The sequence below is a fragment of the Phacochoerus africanus genome, chromosome 6 (assembly GCF_016906955.1).
Source record: "Phacochoerus africanus isolate WHEZ1 chromosome 6, ROS_Pafr_v1, whole genome shotgun sequence".
Classification (NCBI taxonomy): Eukaryota; Metazoa; Chordata; class Mammalia; order Artiodactyla; family Suidae; genus Phacochoerus; species Phacochoerus africanus.
The window spans coordinates 54,220,388-54,235,250 of record NC_062549.1 but is presented as its reverse complement, the minus strand read 5'-3'; positions in this window follow the sequence as shown (position 1 = coordinate 54,235,250).

Genomic DNA, 14,863 nt, shown 5'->3' with positions numbered 1-14,863 from the left:
ATGATTGATAAACTTTATATTACAGTAAATATGTACCACAATAAAAATAACCCAAAATTTGTAGCAATATGTGTTCTCATAAGAAAAGTGATTTTTAAGCCACTAAATCAAAATAAATTTTGTTCTTTCCCATGTTTTCTTGTTTTACCTGGTAGCAATAATTGGCTTTTATGTCATTTCTTCAATTTTATTTGTTGTAGCTATGAGTTTCAGCAGTTCTTCAATATGTGTATTGATTTTGAAACTTTGCCAGTGCTTTTGCCTTTTGTTACTATGCAAAGAAGTACATGTTAACCTTTCAGACTATTGATCATTTGCAGAAAGCAAGAGGGAAACATGTTTTTATTTAGTGCTAATATAAGATTATAATAGCATTTTTCTGACATTTGTTCATATTTTAAAGTCAATATCAAGCTTCAGGCAAAATAATCAAAAATGTATATATGGTAGGTTCTCATAAATGCATTTCTTTTATATCTTTGTTACTCATGTATTTGCAAGATATTTTTTTTAGCAAATTCTGTAATAAATGCATTCTGAGTTCTTCAAATATTCATATTTTAAATGCCATTCAATCCAATCAAATCAATATTCTCTTGAGCACAATTATATGCCAAGTATAGAAATGATAAGTCAATTCCAGCTAAATATGCATAGTCCTTGACTTTACAGACCTTAGTGATAATCAATTATTATATATTTATATGTTTCTGTTTTTATCTTAAAATGAAAAGAAAAATCTTTCACAAAACATTGTCCTGAGAGTGTAAATGCAAGGGGATATTCACTGTCATATGATAAGCAAAAGTTTCAATAATATTAATAAATAATGTCAATTTAAACTTTGTTTGCAAATAATATAAAACAGTATAAAATTTGCTTCTGGAAAAAGGAAAATCTGGGTTGATGCATAGAAAACCAGAGCAATAATACTTGATTTTTACTGGGACCATAAAGCATAAGGTAGAAGCCATCAATAATCATGTCAGATATATTTTTCATCTCATGATCTCTTGTACCTATGTGTTTTTTTAGTGTCCACTTCATTGTCTTTCTCTGTAGTATGCCTTTTCACTTCTTTACAGCTGGCTATCTCTGATCACTAGTGTTGAGATCTGGCCTCAATTCTTCTCTCCTCGATCTCCCCTCAAGCACTGCCTTTCTCTTTGAACTGTCATCAAAGAATGTGCGGGTGCTTGGAGGTTGACCCTGGCTCCTCAACAGCATTGATTTACTCAATAAAGTATTCATTAATATTATCTTCATTTTACAGAATAATAAACTAATTTTTAGTGGAGCAAGGGATTTCCAAAAAAATACCATTAAGAAGTAACACAGTGAATTTGATCTGACTCCACTATTAACCACTATGTTCTTCCAGCTCCATAGAAACAGAGGTAAGCAATAAATCCTAGACTTTAACTCTGGAAACAGTGAGGATGAAGGAGAAGGGAAGCAGAGTGAGTCTGAGGAAAATGCATGGTGTCATGTTGGAGCACTGATCACTTCTTCACCAATGACCAAAAATGAGATTCAGCATTGGAATTTTACAAGTCTCTGGATAAACACCATAGAAAATCTTTTACTTGGAACACTTCAAGGGAAAAAAAAATGGAACTTTCTTCTTGGCTTTTTCCCATTTTCTGTCTCCATAGAAAAATGTTTGCTTAACATCAAAATTTTGGAAGATCTTTAGAATGCAGATATAAGAACCTGTGATATGGATTCTCTGTGGAGTTGAAAGTGGAAGGAGAATCAGAGAGATAAGCTCTGTAACATTTAATGTGGAGGAAACATGTGGGCCTATCCAGAGGGGGCCTGCTGTGGTAATGACTCAAGTAAAGAAATATATTTTAGTCTGATAAATATACTGAAGCACTATTCAAAAGCATTTTAATAAAGAAAACCCCAGAATGAGGTATATTCACTGGTGAATTCCACCAAATATTTATAGGAGAATTAACATCTACCTTTCTCAAATTTTCCAAAAAATAAGAGGAAACACTTCTAAACTTATTTTACAAGACCAGCATTATCTCAATATCAAAGCCAGGTAGATAAATATAAGAAAAAAAATTATGAGCTGAAATGCCTGATATCAAATTTGATATAAGCATCTTCAAAAATACTAGCAAAATAAATTACACACACTACATAATACAACATCACATTAAAAAGATAATATACCATGATCAAGTGGGATTGATTCCAGTTATGTAAGAATGACTAAACATCCTAATATAAAAATGATACATCACAATAATAAAATATAAGATAAAAATCCTATGACCATCTCAATATATGCAGGAAAAGAATTTATAAAATTCAATATCCAGTCATGATACCAATTCTCAACTTAATAAAAGTCATTTATGATATGCCCATAGTTAATATCATATGCAATGGTGAATAGCTGAAAGTTTTTCTACCAAGATCAAGAGCAAGATAAGGGTACCCTCTCTCATTACTTGTATTCAATAGTATAGGAGGTCCTAGCCAGAGCAATTAGGCAAGAAAAAGGAATAAAACACATCAAAATAAAAATTTTCCATTTACAAGTAACACAAAAGCATAAACAGAAAAAAAAAACAAACCTAAATATCCCATAGAAACCTGTTAGAACTGATAAGCAAATTCAATAAAGCTGCAGGATACAAATCAGTATACCGAAAATAAATCATGTTTTTATATACTAATAACAAAATATCAGAAAGAGAAATTGAGGGGGGGGGAATAATTTGGGAGTTTAAGATTAACTGATACACCTTAGTACATATAAAATGGATAAGCAACAAGTACTATTATATAGGACAGGGAATTATATTCAATATCTATAATACCTATAATGGAAAAAAATTTTAAAAATAATGTATATATGTATATATGTATAAATATTATATATGAATTATTTTACTATATACCTGAAATATTATAAATCAACTACACTTCAATAGAAAACAAAGGTCGGATTTTAAAAAGAAAGCTGAATTGAGAAAACAATCCCATTTACAATAGGATCAAAAAGAATAAAATACTTAGGAATAAATTTATCTGGGGTAGTGAGAGATATATATACATTGACAATTATAAGACACTGATGAAAGTAATTGAAGACACAAAAATGGAAAGATATTCTCTGTTCATGGATTGGATGAATTAATACTGTTGAAATGTCTACACTACCCAAAATGATCTACAAGTTTAATGCAATCTGTATTAAAATTCCAGTAGTATTTTTCACAGAAATAGAAAAACAATTCTAAAATGTATGTATTCACAAATTAATCTGAATAGTCAAAGTGATCTTGAGAAAGAACAATGCTGGAGGCATCAAAATTTCTGATTTAAAACTGTATTACAGAGCTAAAGCAGTCAAAACAATATGGTAATGGCATAAAAATAGGCACAGAATTCAATGAAAGAAAATTGAGAGCCCAGAAGTAAATCTGGACATATATGGTCAGTTAATTTTCAACAAAGCAGCCAAGAAAACACAACGGGGAAAGGACAGTCCCTACTTTGAATAGTGTTGGGAAAATTGCATCATTATATTAAAAAAATACAACCAGATCCTTCTCTTCCACTGTCATAAATATCAACTCAAAGGCATTAAAGCCTTGAACATAAGACCTAAAATCATAAAACTCCTAGAACAATCTATAAGAAGTTTCCATCATGGCTCAGGAGTTTAAGGACCCAGTGATGTCTCTATGAGGATGCAGGTTTGATCCCTGGCCTTGCTCAGTGGATTAAGGATCTGGTATTGCTGCAAGTTACAGTGTAAGTCTCAGATGTGGCTCAGATCCAATGTTGCTGTGGCTGTGTTATAGGCTAGCAGCTGCAGCTCCGATTCCACCATGGCCCAAGAATTTCCATATGCTGCAGGTGGCGCCTCAAAAAGAAAAATAAATAAATAAAAATTTCTCTTTGTTTATGTCTCTCTGTCACTCTTAAGGGTAATTCATATAGGCTGAGATTTTTGCCCTTCATTTCCTGTAACTTGCTCTGATCTTGGTCAGGGTTCTTGACTCCTTGAAGTATTTTCATTTCCTTAAGTATTAAACATTGGGATAAAAATAAAACCTACCACCAAAATCATGTGAGTATTAAAAGGAAGAATTACATACAACTTTGTAGCATGTTGACTATTATATATGACTTTTAATACACAATAGTATTAATATTATTTTTTGCAGATATTTTAAAGAAAAAATATTATGTCTCACTTCTCCTTGATGACTTTCAAAATTACCTTGTTTTTAAAACATTTTTATGCTATCACGCCTGAATTCAAAACACAAAAATGCATTCGTTTACTATAATTTTATCCTATTATATTAGATTTTCCTATGCCATCCATCTTTCCTCCTTTACTTTTCTTTAGGAGCTGTTACCTTAACAGGAACCATTAAGATGTCAATACACCTGCATTAACTTTGTTTTGATTGTCTCAAATATGGTAGCTGTTAGTACTAACTGCTCAACAACTGAAATAACTTATTTTTAAAATGCAGCTGTTTGTTTAAAAAAATCTAAGATAAGTAGGAGAAATCAATTTGAAAAACAGAGTAGAATGTTAAAATATTACTTTCACATTGAGGCAAATTTAACAAGAGAGTGCATTTATTTATTGTGCCTGGAATTCTCTCTATAATTGCATTGTATTTCCCATCTGCTATTTGCGTATGAATAAAGTCTCACCCTCACCACACAGGCCCTCCTCTCTCCTATTAGACCTTGGGTTTGAGTTATAATAGTAGATTAAGTTTTAACTGCAGACATAAAGCCGCTTCCCTATCTGAAAGTGTAGCTTTATGCATCACAGTTTCACCATGCAGCTTTCAGTATCTCTTTATGCTTCAATTTTCTTTTTTTCGAGACTTCTCCAGGTGCTTGAATGTGATTGTTTGTATGAGGTATATTTGGTCAGTGAGGCATGTAATGCATTTATAAATTACACAGTCAAGATTTTGCATAGAAGAACTCTAGGGTTTATTTATAGCACTTCAAAAAATTACACTCTGTCATAAAATAAGATCAGGATTGAACTACAAAATAGAAGAAACGGCATTGAAACCAGTTGAAAACCACAGCTTGTTTTTATCATGTTCTCATTATAATCTATCTCCAATAACAGTACCTAGCCTTAGGTACCTAAAGCCTGATTACATATGCTTTTTGTGCCATTGAGAAAAAACATACGAAGTCACTTAAGAAATTTTTGTGGTTGGTAGGTGGAGAGTATAATAATAACAGTTTTAAATGCTTTATGTTACTTCATTTAATTCTTGTAACAGCCTGATAGGATAAGTGCTAGTATTATTGCTCTTATTTTATAGATAAGATAATTGATGTTCAACAAGTTTAAGGAACTTGACAAAATATGCTTATCTGGTAAGCAGCTATCTAGATATAAACTCGGGCAGTCGGCCCCTGGAGCCATGCTCTTAACCAGAAAGTGTGGTGATTCATTTGCAGTACAAGTAATGATAATATCTATGGTATTTAAGAGCCTACTGTGTGACAGTCATTTATAATATACTATTTTACTTAATCTTTACAATAATCCTAGAGTGGTTAGGTCATCTACAAACAAAATCCTCAGAGGGATTAAATAGCCACATCTTTGCAAACAGACGGGGCTCCCATTTGTCTCAATCTTTTCTACTTGAAAAAGAATAGCCTATTTACACCTTTTGTAAAGAGTGGAAAACGAATGTGTGTGTGTTTTACAAGTAAAGGAGATCTTTTTGCGAAATGTGTCTAGAGAAGCAAAGAAGGGAGAAATGTAAAAATCCATAAGATGTTTTCAGTTATGCCCAGCTGTTCCAGTGCTGCTGTGTTTTTTGTATTAAATCCAAAAATGACTTTTTTGCACATTTTTGCACATTACACTTCAGTGTTCAGAAATACCTTTCCTTGTCTGCCAAGCATGGCTGGGTCAGGGACAAGTTCTTGAAAATGGATTGATTTTATGTTAAGCCATCTCGGATAAATTGACAGTGAGTCTAAGAAAGGATTTTCTTTGCTCCAGAATCCCAGAAATTTTGTTATTTTATCTTGGTGCACATATATGGTGATTAAAGAGAAAAACTTGCAACAAGGGGAAAAAACTATGTATTTAATATAAACAATCATAATAGTTTTCTTATAGTCCAGTGGATTAAGGATCTGGTGTTGTCAGGGCAGTGGCCGGGGTCACTGCTGTGGTGTGGGTTCAATCCCTGGTCCAGGAACTTCCATATATTTTGGGTGAGGCCAAAAAACAAAACAAACAAACATAAAAAAAAACATAGCAATACGAATACGAGGTCTGTATTACAGTCCTACTCTATCTCTGAGCAATCCTGTGAATGAAGGGAGGACTTTATCTCTCTGCATCTCAGTTTTCTCATCCATAACATGGCATAATGAAACACTCGTCTCTAAGAAAACTGTCAGCTCTAATAATCTATAAAATCATGGAAGCACAGGAAACAAAGCACACTATTTTTATACTAAAATACTGAATATGAAATTAGACATAAGAACCATGCCAATGAATAAATTTGTTAAATCATATCAGCAAAATTCCTTCAATTGATAATCATACTTGCTGAGTACCAAAGGTGTAAATTATTCAGGAAAAAAAATACACAAAAAAAAGAAGAAAAAATTCCAAATCCTTAATTTGGAGTGATTTTCCTGGAAAATAAATTCTCTGGCATCCAAGCAATAAACTTAAGTATAAAAAAAAATAAAATAAATGGTACAGTCCAAGGCATGCTTTTAATATCTATTATACCAATAGAAATCATTTCTATGATTTTCTATTTTGTAAGCATGTACAATCATCAGCATATATAGTCAGTTCCACTCTAATGCTTATTTTGAAAAATAAAAAAGAAAACAATTCCATTCCTTGCAACTGATATATTAGTGAACAATTTGAATATAATGGAAATTTTATGTTTGCTTATGCATAATTTTGTTCCTGTGACATATGAAGTGAACATGGATAAACACATCCAGCTGAATTGTGCCTTGTGGAAATACACAAAATATACGCATGCACAGACCTTAAACATCTACCAGCTAATTTACCCAACTTACCCTGGTTCACTATGTGTTATTCTACTAGGTTGCATTTTGCCATATTCTCACGTTTGTGAGAATATGTATTATATATATAATATATTTCAGCATTCAAAACACTTATAATCCTTCTTGTACCAAAACACCAAGCAGTAGATAAAAAAGGAAATCTTTATCTATCAAGAAATGGAAATAAGGTGATTTGAAAGTAACTATAGAATATTTGGTATCTCTTCAGCTATAAAGGAATCTATATTGTAGAACATCATAAACAATGACACAAAAATAAAAGAAAAACTTCAAGTGCTGATAAGTTATAAAATATAGTTCTAAGGAAAAGAATAGGAAAACTCGTTGAGCACATACATTGAAGAACAAACAGCAAAAATTCAAAAAGTATTGAATTGCATGATAGGAAGCACTGTTTGTATGTGAAGATGCTATTACCATACCTTGTAGAAATGGCAACATTTCCATGATTTCAAACATTGCTTTAATTTCTAAAGTCTTCAGCTATTGGACCAAGCCAAGTGCATATGAGAAATTTAAGGGAAAACATTTTTCCAGCCATGATACAGAAACTACTTGAAGTAGAATGTTATACATTAGATGAACTTTTCAATTTTGAATAAAGAAGGATCTTTTGGAAATGTACGTATCCCTTAAAGCATCTACATCTTGCAGGAAGGAAAACATCTCAGAATTAAGACTGAGGTTGATCAGTAACTCCGTGTTTGGCGCCAAGGTGAGGAAAACAATGAGCCATGCCCACTCACATTTGACATTGTAACTTTACATCCAATTTCAGATAATGCCCCTTCTGACACTTGACAAACTGCCTGATGCTGACACCTATCCTAGAAGCAAATGACAAGTCCTTTTCAAAATAAACTGACATTTACGGTAGTATTTATGCATTTATAACATCTAACACGGTACTGCCATTTTTACTTGATTTCCATCTTTTTTAGAAGTGTGTCACTGAGGAAATTGCTGAGTTATATTTCCCCATATTTCCATAATTCTTGTGGTATTTATTGTGAAGTTTTGCATAGTGAGGCAATTTAAAAATTGCATATATCATATTATGGAAGAATGGACTGTATATTTAATCAAAGTAAGATGGTCTAGCTGCTCTTTTGTTTTCTCCTTTCTGCTGCCCCTCCTCATTATTTAGCTTCTTCCTCAATAATAAAATTAATATGCTTGGTAAAATATCTTAAATAATAAAATATTGTGTAGAGTTAAGAAAGAAAGAACTTCACCATTACAAATTTTCTACCCCCTAGCCACATTTTAGAATTTTATCATAAAACTAGATTGTTAAAAAAAATCAAAATGCATTAATTGTTAGTTCATGTTAAACCCCATTGTTCACATACAAACAAAATCAGCTGTAATATAATAAGTAGTTAAAGCCATAGGGTAGCATATCCATTTACTACATTTTGCCAATGGTCATATAAATAATTAGTCTAGATCCATACTAAATTGATTTATCTATACCATATCTAGGTAAATTGAGAGGATAAATTGTGTGTATTATTTAAACCAGTGCTTCTGAAAATGTGCTCCTAGATCAGAAACAGCACTATCACCTGAGAATTTGATGGACATACAAATTCTCTGGCCAAATTGCTTGACTGAAAATCTTGGAGTGGGGCCAAGAAATCTGTGCCTTAACAAATTTTCCATATCTGTTTGATGCAAGTTTATGCTCATATATGATAACCACTGAATTAAACACTCTCAATGGTAATACAGGAGTAGAAATTCTGAGACCAGATTATCTGGATTCAAAAATCTAAACTCTGTTACTATCTGGTAACCATATAACCTGTTTGAGTTACATCAAATGTCATGAGTCTCTTCTCTCAACTCTTTGAAGATTACATGAAATACTTAGTACCAACTGAAAATAGGTCTTGGAATAGAAACTCTGAGATCAGATTACCTGGTTTCAAAATCTAGGTTCTGGTCATTTCTGGTACCAATATAATGAGTTCAAGTTACTTTAAAGGCCATATGTCTCCTCTCTCAACCCTTTGAGGATTATATGAAATACTTACTACAAATTGAAAACTTAGAATATAGTATAGACAATAAGGAGTACTCAATAATATAAGAACATTTTAATCCCATTCTAAGCATCTTCCCTCTGTGAGCATTCAGTAGGCTAAATAAAGAAATGTTCATTTTACGAATATGATCATATTCTATTAGTTATATTTGCATCATAGATGGTCTTGAATAATACTATAGAGTTCAGGAACTGATATTGTGAAATTAACATAAAAAAAAATCTTACCATGTATCACAAGTTGGGTTTTCAGGGAAGGATACTAAAAAGGACTGAGATTGAAAACACTCTTGGAAGGGAGAGGCAGGAGGTAGCATCTGGCAAGAGCAGAAGTTGTATTCTGATGCTGACCTGATGATAATCCTCAACCAACTTCATGCACAAGTTCAAGCTAAAACAACTTATTAAAGTGGTAAAATGACCTGGCATTTTCATTTTCTCTTCCATCAATTATTTGTTGTCAGCTCCCCCTCGAAGGGCAAGACCTTAGGTGAAGAGGTTCTCTGAAGCCAAAGTCATCCCTAAAGGTGCTGCCAATTGAAGCTTATCTGCCAACAGCATCTCTGGCAGCAGAGACAACAAACCTTCTTAAAGGAAAATTTGAACAATGAGTACTTTACAGAAGGGGGATGTGGAGCAGGCATCACCCTGGCCACGATGACTTCTCTTTCTCACCTAGGCTTCGTCAGGTAGGAAAAGAGTACACTGAAGTGTGGACTTCTGGTTACACATAAAACATAAGTAAAACGTACAGTTTCCCTAGAGGAAAGAGGAATGTCAAGTGCACAATAACAATGAAATACATTTTTCCAAATAAGTCATAAGTTTGTCAAAACAAGCAGAATTTATATTCTATAAAGCGAGGAATCTTTTCTGTAAGGGAAGTAGGTGCTTAGATTTTGAAAATATACATAACATCATGCTTTGTTCTGCTATAGCTTGGAATGGATTTAACCTAACAAAAGCTAACTGTATGATGAATTGTTATTGTAGGTATACTCCTAGCATAAGTGGACTCCTGCCCAATAAGTCAAATTAAACATTGTAGTAAAGAGTCACACTATCTCTTTCTATTTCAAGAAAATGAGCATTTTCTCAAATGTGACATTTTGATTACATAAAGAGAAAAATCAGGATAATATTTCATTAGATATTAAATACTATAAATACAGAAAAAAAGATAAAATTTCTTCCAAAATATATTTCTTTAATTAAAAAAAAGTTTAAATGTTTACGACTTAGTAAATTTAGGTTTATTTAATAAAATTTAAGATTACGGAAAAATTCTATATCTGTATTCTAGGTTCTCAGCTGTCTGTCTCATAGTCTCTAGTCTTTATCAGTACCTTGACCCAGAGCGTAAAGGTCAGAGGACTACATACTACAATTCCTTTCCCAATCCCTGGAGAATAATTCTCTGACCATTTTGGTCTGATCTAAATGGATCCCAGACATGAATTTCTGAATAATTCCATTGTATGTTAAACTTGGTGCTTTTGATTAGATGTTGCTGTGAAAAAGGTTATCTCATCAAACTATTAAATGAACTGCTGAACTAGCTGACAGACTGGGGCTGGAAATGGCTTTTGCCCCATGGCTCAATTATAACCCAGCCAATAGCAAGGCACAGAGAAGCATTAAAGTTGATTAATTGATTGCAATGTCACAGTGAGCAAGTTAACTCTCACTGCCCTAAATGTAAGTTGACACTGTAAATGAGAAAGGGGAGAAACAAAACAGTTAGGATGAAAGCTATCAGACAACAACAGAAAACCACAGAGAAACAAGTAGGGGCTCAATTAAAGAGAATAAGGAAATGCTTCTGAAGGAATATATTTTCACCCCCATTTGATTTGATAACAGTCCCTGTCTTGACACCTCTTTTTCTCTGTATTTTCCATATTATAGAATTTCTTATATAAGAAATAGATTTCTCAAAGAAAATTACTTGAAAATTAAATGCAGAAAAGTTTGATTTTTAGCAATACCTTTTTTTGTGTCTTAAAAAAATCTTATAGGTAAAATTGCAACTGTCAGGATATGAGAAGATAGCTTTCTAGTCCAAAATGGAAGAAAGATCTGGAAGCAGAAGCCTACTGTTTTGTTCTATAAAAGGTGTCTTTCTTCAGACATTCCTATTTCTCTACTTAAAATGAAATCTGCTTTCCAAACAGTAGCCAGATCAATATGAACTGCTTACTGAATAATCTGGTGTCAATGAAAGGAGATATTTGGGATGAATTCCAAAAGGACAGAAAAAAAAAAGAGAAGGGGAAGAAAAGGAATAAAAGCAAGGTTAGAATGCTATGAAAAGCAGAATAGAGAGAGGATGTGTTAAAAGCCATTTATAATAGGAAGATTTTGTTTTTGTTTTTGTTTTTGTTTTTGTTTGTTTGTTTTTTACGATCTGGACAGAATGGTGGGAGATCTGCCCAGGAAACTGTAAAAGATGGTGACAATGACAAAAAAGGGAAGAGAAAGATTTAAAGTTTCTTCAAAATACAAAGATAAGGAGGACAAACTGAAAACCAAAATTCAAGCTCCTGTTATATAAATTGCATGGGTCTCAGGTTGTTTATTCTTCCTATATCCATATATCAGCTCAGCTTTTGATGATAGAAAGCAGAACAACAACAACAAAAAAGGGAATAAACTACCCACATTGTGATTAATATATACAGATCTAAGTTCCCCAGAGCATAAGACCCTGCAAACATTTATCAGGCACCAGCTTTGTTAGGAAATGAAAGAGAGTCAAACCATTTCTTTAATCTAGAGCCAGTGAAAAATTAGGGAGACTCTTGGGGAAGGAAGAAAGAAATCTGGTTTGTAATTACTTCACTTCATTTAGAGATTCAGTGGAAAAATAAACTTACCATCATTAATACTAAAGTTGTTTCAAATCCTTTTGTGAACCCATAGGGGTTTATCTGTTTGAAAACCAATATAATTTAAATTAGCCATATTACTTCACATCAATGTAAACTGTTAAATGTGTTTCCATGTTTGACTATGTTAATGTATATCTTAGAGTTGAAGATTTAACTTTAGTTAACACATAGTCTGAATAATCAGCATTTTATCCTGTCTGTCTTCCATTCAGTTAGTACATAATCATGACTTTGGTCAAAAGGCATATTTCAAGGATACCTTTCATTGGGTTGTAATGTGGCCATTAGTTTAGTAAGATGTGATTTTTAAAATAATATACAAAAAGTAAAATTATTCTAAAAATTGAGACATGAATAAATGCTTCTAATCTATGTTACTGTACTACTATTTGAACAAATTTAATGTATAAATGAATATTTTCATATTATTTATATGTAATCTGCCCTAAACTATTGCAGAAGAAGATGGAGTTTTATATTAAGCAAATAAATTAAAGATTGTAGCTCAAAAGCCTTTTATTTTAGTAAATAAGGATAATGAAATTTATGGAATTTATTTACAAAATGGTTTTATAAGTAATTACTTTCAAAATAAATTATTCATTGCATATTCAATGCAGGAAAAAGAAATTTCACATACAGACTCATTAGTGACTTTTTTGATAGTATGTTGCATATATAAGATTTTTATTTACTGGAGAACATTTAAATTTTCCATATGTAGTGATACATTTATAAATATTCTAACAAAAAAGAAAAACAACTACTAGATTATTTTAAGATTACTGTTTAGAGTCAATTCATAGTATAGCTATTCAATCAAAGACAGTATAGATAAAAGTGGAAATGTCAACATGTCTTCATTTGCTTCTTCTCCATCTTATTGATAATTTGTTGCAGCATCAGTGAATTATTGGCAAAAAGGTATTGTCGTAAGTAAAAAATGGAAAGCATTCAAAATTTACTTTCTCACAAATATCCTAGTCTCTCTTTATATATATATACATTGCTAATACCCTAACCTCTCTCTACATATTTATCAAGTCATATAGCTGATAAGCGGTTAATAGCTAAACTGTATAAGGATAGCAAAAATACAAGTAACTGAATTTAAAAAATTGGCACAGGACCTAAATAAATATTTTTTTCCAAATAAGACATATAACTAGCCAACAGGTACGTGAAAAGGTGCTCAACATCATTAATATTCAGGAAAATGCAAATCAAAACCACAATGAACTGTAAGGATGGCTATTGTCAAGAGACAAGTGGTGAGAGGTGCTGGTGAGGAGGATGAGGAGAAAAGGAAATACTTGTTCACTGTTGGTGGGAATCTTAATTGGCATAGCTGTTATAGACAAGAGTATTGAGTTTCCTCAGAAAATTAATAGAACTACCATATGATCCAACAATCCCACTTCTGAGTATGCATTCTAAGAAATAAGTATCTCAAAGAGATAACTGCCATTCTGTGTTCATTTTAGCATTAATTTTACAACAGCCAAGATATGGGAAACAACCTAATTGTCCATTAATGGATTAATGGATAAAGTAAATACTATAAACACTGTATAAATATCTGTAATGAAATATTATTCAACCATAAAAATGAAACCTTGGCACTTATGACGACATGGAAACATGGATAAATACGGAAGGCGTTATGCTAAGTGTGATAAGCGAGACAGAGAAAGACAAATAGTGCACATTCTCAAGTGTGAAATCTAAAGAAGTTGAGCTCAAAGAAACAGAGTAGAATGATGGTTGCAAGGGGATGGAAGATGGGGTAATGGGGAGGTATTGGTCAAAGGCTACACATTTTAATTAGTAAATGAATAAGTTCTAGAATCCAATGTACAGCATAGTTAATAACCCTGTATTGTATACATGAAATGCACAAAGAGAGTAGATATTAAGTATTCTCACTATACACAGACACACAAGGTGACTCTGATATGATGGATATGTTAATTAACTTGATTGGCATAATAAATTCACAAGTATAGGTGCATTACATCATCATATTGTACAATGAAATATACATTTTTTGTCAATTATTCCTCAATAAAGTTGGATTTACAAAATAGTATCTTTTGATAGAATAGAATTAAAATTGGATTTTTAAAAATTCAGAAGAAGCTCAGATAAATAAAGAAACATGATCATGTAAATACAGTTTATAAAGTTAGGAATTTTATCATATATTTTAATCTCAGTCCATTCAATTAATTAATTATGTGATTAATAAATATACTTTATTTGAATGTTATATTGACTTTTAAAGTTAGTTTGCATGTGTTACATGTAATCAAAACAGAAACAATTTTACTAATTATGTTCTAATATAATAATATTTTATCAGTGTAAGTCTCCATATTCTGAATGCATGTTTGACAATGTGACTATATATTAACTCATTTCACTTATTTGTTTAATATTAGCCAATATTATAAAAATAAAGACAGAAATGGAAAGAAATGGCAAATTCTTTAATTTTAGAAATAGTGTTGATTGGGTTTTCAAACTAAATAGTCTGGTTGTTTTTGCCTCACTCAGAAATAGCCCTTACTCTTATTTTTAGAATAAACAAGAAAGCATATTTACTTAATTAAAACACAATGTTTATCCAGCTTCAAAATTAAGAAGTGGCAAGCAATTTTTTTAGGCACTGGGGTAGACCATCCAAATAAATATAAATATAATTAAGATGGTCAGTTTAACTTCAATTAAATGCAATTAGCACTGCAATAGAGTATCACATATTCTAAGGATATATAATTGTGCACACTAAACTTAATTTTATATGATTAGAAAACTC